General features: G+C 43.5%; 1 protein-coding gene across 4 annotated transcripts in view; it reads right to left on the reverse strand.

Annotated features, from left to right (window-relative positions):
• Positions 1–13,460, reverse strand: part of PPM1H (protein phosphatase, Mg2+/Mn2+ dependent 1H) — a 264,421-nt gene that overhangs the window by 232,215 nt on the left and 18,746 nt on the right. The window lies entirely within an intron of this gene.

Below are 13,460 nucleotides of genomic sequence, written 5' to 3' on the forward strand. Positions count from 1 at the left end.
AAAAAGTTTGTGTGACTCATTTTACTGCCATATTTTTGTGGTGGTCTAGCACTGCACCTGCAATATCTCCGAGGTGTGCCTGTATTTCTTTAAGTAGAGAAGGGTAAATGCAGGGAACATCCTAATACTAGTCCTAGCAAAGGTAGAGCAGACCAGTAACAAAAAAGCATCAGTGCACTTTATAACTAGCGGGAAGAAAACTGAGAGGAGTGTCAAGACGATGAATTAGCTAAACGTATGAAGAGGTACACTAACTGCAGACTTCACCCCTCACACCCTAGGAGATGCTACCCCTAGATGGCCCTGCTAAGCGGAGTCAGGTAGTAACAAAGCACATGTAAGCTTCCAATGATGTACAGAGACCTGGCAAACATCAGGGTGACAGGGCAATGGTCCAGGAAACGCCAGCCAAGCAAAGTTTAGAGAATATAACATTCAGGGGGGAGCGCCATGCTGCAAAAAAAAACTAGGACCTGTGTGGAAAGCATGGGTCCAAGGTCTTACTGATATAACAAATGGAGGACAGGTGTAAAAAGGGGCCTAGCCAGATGACTAGTGGCTTGGAGTTGACAAATACAGACGACCAAAAATCAATCAGCTGGGGCTTCCCTGGTGGCGCAGTGGTTGAGGGTCCGCCTGCCGATGCAGGGGACGCGGGTTCGTGCCCTGGTCTGGGAGGATCCCACATGCCGCGGAGCGGCTGGGCCCGTGAGCCATGGCCACTGAGCCTGTGCATCCGGAGCCGGTAGAGGCCACAGCAGTGAGAGGCCCGCGTACCCCAAAAAAAAAAAAAAAAATCAGTCAGCTGATAACTAGATCCTGTCATCTCAGCTAGTCAGACTATTTCTCTGGCTCCGATGAGGTTTCCGTAATTGCGGAATTGTACAACTGTATTGTTATATCCCCAGGAAAGTGTCAAAATGGACTTTGCTCTAACACTAGAAGTTATCAAAATATATGTTGCTCAAACCTTGGAAAGTTAACAAGTTAAAGAACAATAAATGAACGCCCATGGCATTAGTATTTTAGAATAGGTGTAAGTGTGTTACGTGTTTTGTAACCACTGGATCTTTGTGTGCTGTTTACAGTGTTTGTAGTATTCAGAAAAACCATCATTGTAGTTTAAATTGTTTAAAAAATTTAAGTCTATAACCATGTTTAAGTAGACTGAAGAACTGTTTAAGAAATTGATTTTTGAAGTTTGATTATGCATACAAATTTAATAGTTTGAGCACTAAGGTACACATAGTAGAAGGTGCTTCTCTCCACAAACAAAAACTTTTGGCCAGTAAAGACTATAAAAGTAGGTCACCAACAGAATGTCCAGAGGGTGTAAACTGTATTTCTCCGCATGAAAGACTATTCAGAAATACAGTAGTCTATTTCTTCCATCACATTGGCCCCAGGGAAACAAAAGATAAGGCAACAATAGAAGAAAACAGAGGAGAAAGAAATGCTACACAGTGGATAAGAGTCCTTCTTCCATAGTTTGTCTCTTAAAAGTAGGACATGGCAACAACTGGAAATTAACCACAACAGACTCCAGCATCAGTTCATTGTGTAAATGTAATCAGACATGTACAGCATAACAACAAATTCCTTCTCTTTCAGCTTTGCAATGAGTCTGAAATGACTAGGAATGCTAATGTGCCTGGAGCAATTAAATGCCACGTGAAGTTTTAGACGTGGAAGAGGGTGAGTTGGAGCTGAGAAAGTTTTGGAAGATTCCACTGACCCATTTCCCTCTGAAGAAGGGGTTAAACCGAAACAGATCACCTCCTAATCCTTGGGTCTCCTGGTCCCTGGCGCCTTCTCTCTTTACAAAAGTAATGTTTTTCTTTCGGAAGGCTGCGGACTATTCTTTCCACAGCTCTCTCTCCTGCCCCTCCCCTCACCTAAGACATACGCTCTAAATGCTCACTAATGGGAGAAAGACTAGAAACAGCAGCACCGCGTGGGGAAATTTCCATCATCATCTCATTTCATCACCACAAATCTTGGGAGCTAGATATCCTCTCCCTAGTTTTGTAGATGGAGAAAGTGGAGTTCCGAGAAAATGAGCAAACTGCAATTCTTCAGAGGCGCTGAGTGTCCAGGCCTACTGCCAACGCCTGCACGCTCTCTCATTGGCCGGTGTCCTCTGGGTTCTCTGCTCCATTCTTTATACTGGGGCTGCCTGTCAAGAGTTCTTTCTCAGATGAATTGCAAAGTCAAAAGCCTTGACTCTGAAACTAAAATAAAAGCACTATAAATAAGCCCCTGGTCTAATTCTCCTTCGCTGATCCGATGAATATGTCTCACATAAAGGGCTATCACCCTAGCCTGGGTCTCAATAAACTCCCTGTGTGACCTGGAAAATTGGAATGCATACCTGGATACAGAAAGGGCAGGAACACTCATTCTAAGTTTTCTACACCCAGACACAGTGCGATGAGCTCTCCATACCAGCCTGCCCTTCAGCTTCAGGTCTGAAAAAGGGTGCCTAGCAACACCCAGCTCCCAGCAGCTGACGGAGACCTACTCCCTCCTCTTCGTGACCGTCCTTGCGATGCTCTCTCTACATTCGGTCAGGACAGAGTGCAACAACTTTAAAACCAGCGTCTGAAGCTATTAGGGCAAGATTAATTAAGATCATTTTTTAAAGCCTGAGGCAGAAGAGAAATTCACATTCCATTTATTTTAAGATATAGTACACAAGAGAAGAGTAAGTGTTGAGGACAAGTAGAGGACAACCTGCTCATCGATTTGCTTACAATCACCATCACGCATACCTAACAGGTCATGAGGGATGGAGTTGTACTTATTTTTATTTCATTTTTAAAAGCCTACCTAAAAAGGCAAGAAAAGCATATTTCTACTAACCAAAAGTTATTATCTGCATTCTGAATTCATGCAAGGAGGGGAAAACCGCCAAGAATGCCATATAAGGTTGCATAGCATGTCCACTGCACAAATACGCGGAGCAGCCAAGGTATGACATCGGGGCTGTATCCACCTGGAGAAATATAGGGTCCTCTTTAAAATCTGTACATAGGTTCCATGTAGCCAGTGACAGCTGGATCATTCATGAGGTCCACTTGCAAAATGAAAACGTGTGGGTCCCTTGTTCAAAACTTATAAGGATTTCAAGAAGGCAACGGCCGAGCATTTAGCCAAGCACAGGACTCTCTCCTCCATGCAGGAGTTGCTCACTCATGAAGCCAGACCTGCATCTGGGCTAGCGACACCCTGATCACAACACACAGCACAGAAAAAGAACCATCAGATGGACGTGCTTTGCCTTTACTTTTACTAAACAAGGATGATGACAAACAAAACTTTGAGACACATCCTCTTTTACTCTCACACTCCCAAAAGAAGTTCGCCTCATGTAACAGGCCAATTTGAAAAAAAATTTTTTTTGATTCTTATTCTTAAGCAAAAAGCATTGCTTGTATGACAGAAGAAAAGAAAGAACAGAAAAGTTAATGTAATTGCTGAAATAAAAACCTTCATTTTCAGTAGTGAAAAGCAAATACCACAAAAAACTAAACTAGTACTCTAGGGGAGCAAAATTGGCCACCCCAAAATGTCTCCTCGGATTACTTCCAAGCTGAAAACAGTCAAGGCCCAAACGGCTCAGGAAGAAACTTTGATCTTCTCCCTAACTAGACAGAGTCTGTTCCAGGAGTAGAGCTATCACCAGATATCGGTATAGACAGGCTAGGAGTAGGGGAGGACTCAGAGATCAGAGTCCACTCTGTGTCCCATTGTCTCTGCAAGGCCCAGCAAACATTTACCAAACATTTGCTTTTCCATCTCCATGGCAATTGCCTTCCTCCACTTGTAAGTCCCAAGTCCCTACCCACAACATCCTCTTTTGTCTTTAGCTGAAGATGGTATTGAAGGTAAGGATTTCAGCTATTTTGGTGAGTTACTCAGTTTTCCTTGGTCTCCCCCGTGTATACATGTTATTAAACTTTTGTTCAATCTTCTCCTGTTAATCTGTCTCATGTCAACTTAATTCTTAGACCAGCCAGAAGAACCTAGAAGAGTAGAGGAAAATTTCCTCCTCCCTACAGTACCACAGGGGATAGATAACCTTGAGAAACTATTCCAGAACATGGGAAAAATGAATAAAGAAACTAAAAGGACTGGGGCTTCCCTGGTGGCTCAGTGGTTAAGAACCCACCTGCCCAACGCAGGAAGGAAGATCCCACATGCCACGGAGCAGCTAAGCCCGTGTGCCACAACTACTGAAGCCCAAGCACCTAGAGCCAGTGCTCTGCAACAAGAGAAGCCACCACAGTGAGAAGCCCACACACTTCAATGAAGAGCAGCCCCTGCTCACCGCAACTAGAGAAAGCTCGCGCATAGCGAAGAAGACTCAACGCAGCCAAAAATAAAATTAATTAACTTAAAAAAAAAGAAATAAAAAAGGGAAAGGCTCACGTACAAATGAGAGAGAAACCTGGCAATCCACCCCTAGAACAGAGGATCTCAATAAATGACATGTTATTATAACATCACATTTTGCAAGGACGCATAAATGTATTTTCACCATACATAAGACAGCAGAGCCAACGGAGCACAATTGGTAGTACAAAGTACAATATAAGAAAATGCCTCAGAGCTTAAAAGTCTTAAGATTGAAAACAGTGAGTGTTAATGGAAATCAAGGCAAAATTAATGCCATACCTTGCAGACTTCCTAGATACTACAAAGAATATGGCCAACCATGACAAGTGTCCTTATAAGGGTGAGATGAGAGATCTGCCACAAACACGAGAGAAGGCAATGTGACCTCGGAGTCAGAGATTGGAGTGATGTGAACCACAAGCCAAGGAATGCCAGCAGCCACCTGAAGAAGCCAGAAGATTCTCCCCTAGAGCCTTCAGAAGGAGCATGGCCCTGCCAATATCTAGATTTCAGGCTTCTGGTTCCAGGATTGTGGGAAAAGGAATTTCTGTTGTTTTAAGCCACTCATTTGGTGGGGTTTTTTATGTTTTTTTTTTACTGCAGCCCTAGGAAACAAATACATTAGGCATTACGTAACAAATACATTCCACATACAATAAAGCTCCAAGACATTGCTCCTCTGGCTCAAAAGTCTCCGGCTTGTAGAGGATACAGGGCCGACCCACCTGATAATTAACACTGGAGTGGACAACCACCAAGTCAGAGTCGTGACCAGGAGGGATCTGGATCTACAGCCCAACGGAGGAAATCCCAGCCAGCTGGCTTCACGGAGGTGCTCCAGCTATTTTTTGACCTTTAAATAATGCCTCCTTGGGCTTCCCTGGTGGCGCAGTGGTTGGGAGTCCACCTGCCGATGCAGGGGGCGCGGGTTCGTGCCCCGGTCCGGGAGGATCCCACGTGCCGCGGAGCGGCTGGGCCCGTGAGCCATGGCTGCTGAGCCTGTGCGTCCGGAGCCTGTGCTCCGCAACGGGAGAGGCCGCAGCGGTGAGAGGCCCGCGTAACACACACACACACACAAATAATAATGCCTCCTTGATTTTAGGCAATAAAATTTCTTTGGAGCTGAAGGGGAACAAAATATGCCACCTCCAAGTATGCCTCTCTGGCATAAGGATGATCTTGAGCTGGTTATTTTTAAGAAATAGCAAACACCAGAGAAACTCTGAAAACCTAGTAGATGTTACCCTTTGTAAGAGACATTTAAGCATACAGGGGAAATTTCCATTTGTAAGGGTGTTTCCCTCTTGGTTCCGGAAAGAGGAGGATGACTAAATCTCTAGAAACTATTATCAGTGGAGAGGCAGCAATTTAAATCTGCACAACAGCCCTACCCTTGTTTACTGTGCTTTTCCTAATAACCTCCTAAAACTGGCTCTCACAGCTTTTGTCTTTAGCCAAAGGTATTTAAGGTGATAACTCAGGGGAATTCCCTGGAGGTCCAGTGGTTTCAGGAAGTTAATCAGTTTCCCTGGGTATCTCCTATGTATACAGGAGACATACATGTGATTAAACTTCCGTTTTACTCCTGCTAATATGTCTTTATTACCAGAGTGGGGGAGTGGGCAGTGTCTCCGCCAAGAACCCAGAAGGGTAGAGAGAAAATTATTTTTCCTCCCGGACAGGATCCCCCTGTATCATTATTGGGAGTTTTGTCTCACTTATGGGTTCCGGGCTGGGAATAGAGCAGTAAACAAAACAGACGTAGACCTTGCCCTGAGGGGCTTCCAGTAAGAGTGGGGTATATATTAAACAAATAATTACAAATAATTATTTACCATCTTTCTTGTTCTCACATTTGTTTCATACTCACAAGCACCCTGCGAGTTAGGACTAATCCCTGGCTCACAGACGTGGAAACAGCCATTAGGTGTCAGCTAGAAGGAGCCGATCTGGGGTTGGACTGGGCCAAAGAACTCTGGAGCCCACTGCTTAGAGGACAGCACTACACCAGCTCCTCGCTGGGCCTCCCTGACTTACTATTGGAAAATGGAGCTACCGTTTATTCACCCTGTTTCTCAGGCCCAAAACTCTGGAGTCACCCCTGACTTCTCTTTTTCTCCCCAACAATATTACAAGCTGTAAACTACACTCATTTGCCCAACTTTTAAACCGTACATTATCCTCCCAAAAGGGAACTTACAATTTCAACAAGTTTCTTAATCAAATGTAGCATCCAAAATGTGTTGGGTTTGGTTTTTTGGGGGGTTTTTTGGCATAAGATATTATATTTCCAGGAAGTGTGTATGTGATCTTGTACAATTCATTTACTGACCTTAATTTCATAAGTGTGCTCTTCACAATTATTTCACAAGCGTGCTTGGAGTCCTCCCTGTGTGCGAGGCCGTTCAGCCTCCGGTCCCTGGCTCCCCTGCAGCTCGTCTTACGACCCGAGCATTTACTTATTTTCAGGCCTTTGCACGTAGGTTTCCACTTTCAGGGGATCCGTTGGCAGATTCCCACTAATTACCACTCATCCTTCGGTCTCAGCTTTGACTATAGGCTCTGTGAGGACAAGGGCCACGCTTTTCTTCTCCACTGTATCCCCAACACCCATCCCATCACCTGCACAGAGAAAGTGTCTAGCAAATCTCAGCTGAACCAACATCACCTCCTCAGCACCGCAAGCTCAGGGGTAGGTAGCCCTCCCTTCCTGCCCCTAACACCCTAAGCCTCCCCCATACCGGCACTTATCACTTGATACTTTAATTGCTGTTTTTCTCCTCTACTAGATTAAGTCCCTGAAGGCCCAGGTTTTATCTTGGTTACTATTCAATCCCAAAGCCTGCCACAACACCTGGCAATATTTGTTGACTAACCTTAAACCTCTGAGTAACTCACCTGTTTCCCTTTTTCAATAAAAAAGGAAAAGATGACGTCCTTTCACAATACTCCTGCGAGCCTTAAAGCCACAAAAGGCTGATGACGTTAAAGGACTCTAATTAGAAATTCAGGTAAGTAGTGAAACCCACTTCATAAGCTACACAACTCATTCATTTATCAGAGAATTATTTCTTCACGGTCCCAATGTACTGCCTGAGATACTAAGAAAATCTAGAATTTGTATGTCAACTATATTTCAATGAAATAAGTAAAATTAAGAAAAAGAAAGAAAAATCTAGAACCACTTTCATCCCCCAGGCAACCACTGACTTTAATTTCCCAAATATTGACACAATTTGCAAAGGTACATCAGGAAGGATGGGCTATATTACGCTGTGTTCACAAAGGTTTCTTTGTCACACACTCTACATGCCCATTTCAGGTTGGCTCCACATGTCCTCATCAGGGAGGACAGAGCCTCCACTGTCTAGAGGGTCCCCAGGTTGTCGAGGAAGGGAAGATGGTGAACAGCCACGTCCCCAACAGAACTGGAAACAACTGGTGAACACCATTAGCAAGCACTTGGCAGAAATGTAAACATTCTACAAAAGCAGTTAATTCACTTTCTACCTATGGCATCCCAAAAAGTAACCCTGACTCAATATACATGTACTCAATTGGTTGTGGGTTTTTTTGCTTTAATAAAACTAACCACACAGGGACTTCCCTGGCGGTCCAGTGGTTAAGACTCTGCACTCCCAATGCAGGGGGCCCAGGTTCGATCCCTGGCTGGGGGAACTAAGGTCCTGCATGCCACACAGTGCAGCCAAAAATTAAAATTAAAATTAAACTAACAAGGCAAATGCACGTTATTCCGAATTATATGGCAATTCACCAAAAAAAAAAAAAAGTATCCACCATAATGTAATTGAACAAGAAGAGAATAAGCTATCTCGCCAGAAAACCTACACAACAGAATTTTATTAACAGACCAGGGTAGCTCTGGAAACTAAAGGCAGGTTTGTTCCCCAGCTGTTCATAGGTATTGGCACAGTGAGGTCTTGGCATTATCCAACTGCTTCCACCTGGCATTGTCAAAAACCATTAGCTCGTGAATGATACACGAGCAAGGAATACCTACCATGTCCTTTACAACTCCTGTAACTTGCACTCATATTTCAAACAAATCTAAATTCAGACTCATGCAAAGCACACAATATAGGCAGGCATAGTGAAGGTATGATCACAGCAGAGGGGACCACAGGAAGTGTTCAGGAGAGAGGCAAGGCTAAAGAGATAAATTCAAATCCCAATGAAAGTCACATGGATAAAACAGCTAATGGAGAGGGTGAAGAGAAGCGGGGAGAGGTTTTGAGAGGAGATTTCTGAGAAGAAAAGGGAGCAGAGTTAGAAAATTAGAAAAAGGACCAGAGGAAGGAGTCTCCAGAAGTTAAGAGATACAAGAGTTCATGGACTAGAGAGTGAGTAGCAGCAATGACTGCTCTGGTGAGGATGTGGAAGATGAACAAATTTAAGTGACTGCTTGAACCTAAAAAGTCACTGGTGACCTTGGGCAAGCATCTTCCTGAGGAGCACTGAAGTAGAAGCAATGCATGGAGACCACCCACAGTTGCTGGTGTGCATCCTACTCTCACCCCTCTGTGCACCCACCCCTCTCTCCTCTCCAGCCCCTCCACTGATCGTTCAGCTCCTGCCACGCCTCCTGTGGGAAGCCTTCTCTGATGTCCCCGCCCTGGGCTCGTCTCCCCACAATGCCCTGTGCTGTTCAGTTGGATGGGTCTCCCACGAGACACGTTGGGGGAAGCGGCCTCTCTAATCCGTCTTTGTGTCCCTGGCGCCCAGAAGGGTTCTTGGCATACAGAAGGCATTCCATGTGTGTTTGTGTAAGGAAAGAAATAAAGGGGTTACAAAAAGAGAGCAACTCTGGGTCCAGTAACTTGAAGGGGAGATACGGACTGGAAGAGGGGATGTGCCGTTTGACCCAATAGCAATGACTTAGCACACCTCTGGGCCAAGGGGGAGGCAACGAGAAGAGTCAAGATGCTGGGATTACAAATAGAGGAAATGGAAGTCAGGGCACATATGAGCGTATGTGGCAGGGAGAGAAGGCGTTAACACTTCTGGCAGAACATTTCTCCATCTCCAACACCAGGGGACAAGAAAGATGATGTTAAAGAGGTCCCAAGGTGGCCTGAAAGAGGAGCTTGTGCTGAACAAAGATCCAGTAAGGGGGGAAGGTAAGGGCCTCTACCAACACAGAGGGAGGCACGAATGGGACTGATAGTTGGAGGGAAAAGGAAAAGGTCTGGAAAGGCACTATGCAGACTGGCAAGGAATCAATCGGAAATGAGACGGCAACTGAAAACAATTAAACCTCTTTACACATCTAGTCAGTCCCACTCCTGTCCATCCTTCTTTCAACTTTTCCCTCAAATCTATCCTTCCTTTCCAGTTGAAGACTCTTCTGGTTTATGCAATTAGTGTCAGGCCTAGACCATTATGGCTGTGTAATTCGGTATTTCCTTAACTGTGTTTCTCAAAATGTTAATAAGTGCACTTACCGAAAAAGGTGAGTAAATGGATTTCATAGTCAGATACGTTTAGGAAGCAACACATACTCTCCCTCAGTTTCAAAATTCTCCACAGTGAATTACAAGCTCTAAGAAATCCTGCAAAGGTATCGACCTAACTCTAACCCAGCACGGGTGCAGATTCTTTCTCAGGTGGCACCTGAGAAATGAAATACAATAAGTAAAACCTGATTTTCCACTGCAGGTTCCATCTACAAATGTAGGCTACAAGCCACCACCATGCATCAGTCACAATATGCTATGTGACAAACATCCCCCAAATCCTAGTAGCTTCACACAACAGATATTGATCACTATATACCTGAACAACCCTACAGGGCAATGTCCCCGCTATAGGGACTCAGTGGACGAAGGCTCCACCAACCTGTAGATGAACCATCTGAAACACACAGCCTTCTCGCTATTGTATGAGAGGAAGATAATATTGGAAGGTCTTCCAACTACAGCTAAATGCTTCAGCCTGGAAGTGACATTTGACTTCCGCTCACAACACACTGGGCAGCACTAGTCATATGGGCTCACCTAGCTTAAAAGGGAGCAGAAAAGTCTAAGCCTCCCATGTGTCCTGACAAGAAGAGAATCAGAGAAGGGGTAAAGTGCTCAATGTCCCTACTGCATACCTCCTCCTCATTCCCAATCAGCCCCCGCAGTCTGCTAGCTCTACATCTAGAAACCCTCCAATAGTACCCTCACCATCTTCTTTCATTCACTATCATACCTCACCTTCACCTGTTTCTCTCCTATGCCTACCAGTTATTTTTCCAAAATATCTCATCATGTTATTCCCCAACACCTGATTACTAAAAAAACATCCTTTGTGGCTACCTACTATTTATGGTATAAAATTCCTTATTATGATATACAAGGGCCTTCACTCTCTTCACCTCAATCTACCTTTTCAGCCCTGTCCCTGGCCTCTGTACACTTTTTTTTTTTAAGGTCTGACACTTTCTGGACTAGGTCTTACTTTGATTTTAATTGCAATGAGTCAGAAATCTCAGGGCAAAAGAAAAATTGGCTTAGGGTTTCAGTGGCTCTCTAATGTCTTGTCAAACACAGGCAGTACCAGCAGTGTCTGCAGCTCTGTGCCTTAGGCAGGGCCTTCAAGTTCTACTATCCTGTTTTCTAGAATGTGCTCTACTTCCCTGGTGATTCAATCAGGTAGGCCAGGGGGTGTTTGGCACAGACTGTAGCAGAGCTTCTGCAGGACACATCCAGGTGATGCTACCAGCACACGAGGGAGGATGCCCCTCATCATTATTACCTTTCCTGTAGCAAGAGTTGTGGTCCACAGTGAATTCACCTTAGACCTCCATCCATGACAAATCCCACTAGGTCTAATCTCCCATTTCCCCTCCATTCCTCAATACATAACGTGAAGGTGTACATCCCAAGAGCAACCCAACAGGATTTCTAAATACAGAAGCATCATTCAGACACGGTTCTTTTTACCATAATGAAGGGAAGCACAAATCTTACAGATTCCAGAGGCCATGCCTGGCAAACAAAAAGAGCAATCAAAATTTTATCAGCACCCACTCTTGCCATAAGAAGACAGGATCATTCTATGTCTAGTGCCAGGCGGCTTGGGCTCCAGGTGGAGATTTTCTCTGAGGAGCTTCAACAAATGTATACCTACAAATTGTCGCAAAAGATAATTCTAATTCCCAGAAATAGCCACTTTCACACCATCATGCCTTTACTCACGCTGTTGTCTCCCTCATTTGCCTCCTCTATCCAATACCCGTTCCTCAAGACTTAGACAAGTGTCAGCTTTGCTAACCCCCTTCCCATTTTCCCCAATCCCACCAGAATTAAGGGACTAAATTTATAGGCTGAGTTCCCATTTGCTGAGTTCCCATTGCATTTGTTGAATTTCTTTATCACAGTAGCTCACTATCTTATAGTTAGACACATACTATATCTCCCCGGCTAACCTGTGAACTTCTTGAAGATAGGGAATGCATTTATTTTCATACTTTAGAGCTTTATATTCAGTAGGAGTTTAATAAATGTTAACTGACTGAAAACTGAATTAACAATGTTTCCTGTCAACCTAGCTGACATAATCTAAGTTTTATTTGTACCCGGTATGGCTTATTAAAAGTGGGCTTTACTCAGCTCAATATCGAAGAAACAAACAACCCAATCCAAAAATGGGCAGAAGACCTAAATAGACATTTCTCCAAAGAAGATATACAGACTGCCAACAAACACATGAAAGAATGCTCAACATCACTAATAATTAGAGAAATGCAAGTCAAAACTACAATGAGATATCATCTCACACCGGTCAGAATGGCCATCATCAAAAAATCTACAAACAATAAATGCTGGCGAGGGTGTGGAGAAAAGGGAACCCTCTTGCACTGTTGGTGGGAATGTAAATTGATACAGCAACAATGGAGAAGAGTATGGAGTTTCCTTAAAAAACTAAAAATAGAACTACCAAACGACCCAGCAATCCCACTACTGGGCATATACCCTAAGAAAACCATAATTCATAATGTTCATTGCAGCTCTATTTACAATAGCCAGGACATGGAAGCAACCTAAGTGTCCATCAACAGATGAATGGGTAAAGAAGATGTGGCACATATATACAATGGAATATTACTCAGCCATAAAAAGAAACGAAATTGAGTTACTTGTAGTGAGGTGGATGGACCTAGAGTCTGTCATACAGAGTGAAATAAGTCAGAAAGAGAAAGACAAATACCATATGCTGACACACATATATAGAATCTAAACAAAACAAACAAAATAAATGGTCATGAAGAACCTAGGGGCAAGACGGCAATAAAGACACAGACCTACTAGAGAATGGACTTGATACGGGGAGGGGGAAGGGTAAGCTGGGACAAAGTGAGAGAGTAGCATGGACATATATACACTACCAAATGTAAAATGCATAGCTAGTGGGAAGCAGCCGCATAGCAGCGGGGCATAGCAGCGGGAGATAGCTCGGTGCTTTGTAACCACCTAGAGGGGTGGGATAGGGAGAGTGGGAGGGAGGGAGACGCAAGTGGGAAGAGATATGGGGACATGTGTATATGTATAACTGATTCACTTTGTTATAAAGCAGAAACTAACAAACACACCATTGTAAAGCAATTATATTCCAATAAACATGTTAAAAAATAAAGTATATGATTCAATGGTTTTTACTGTAGGAAAAAAAGTGGGCATTACTGATCATAGATTGTTAAAATTATGTTTATTAAAGAAAATAATCAAACTGTTTATTTTACTAACATAACACAATCTAAACATTTTCTGTTTTGTTTTTGGTGTGTGTCCCATAACATATTCTAAAAAGCTTGAATGCCATACGGTATGAAATGGAGATAACTCACCCTTCAACTTATAAATACCTAACCTATTATATTTAAGGAACAAAACACCTAAATTACTTAGTTTCCTAATAATACTGCAAAATTAGCTTTACAGATGAGGTAAAACCCTGCTTTGAGACACGGTAAAAATAAATATATCCCAGGAAAGGACATGTAATTTAAGTTCAAACACTAAGAGTGTTTCTTGTGAGAAAAAATAGTGGCATATACTGTT

The sequence above is a fragment of the Pseudorca crassidens genome, chromosome 11, assembly GCF_039906515.1.
Source record: "Pseudorca crassidens isolate mPseCra1 chromosome 11, mPseCra1.hap1, whole genome shotgun sequence".
NCBI lineage: Eukaryota > Metazoa > Chordata > Mammalia > Artiodactyla > Delphinidae > Pseudorca > Pseudorca crassidens.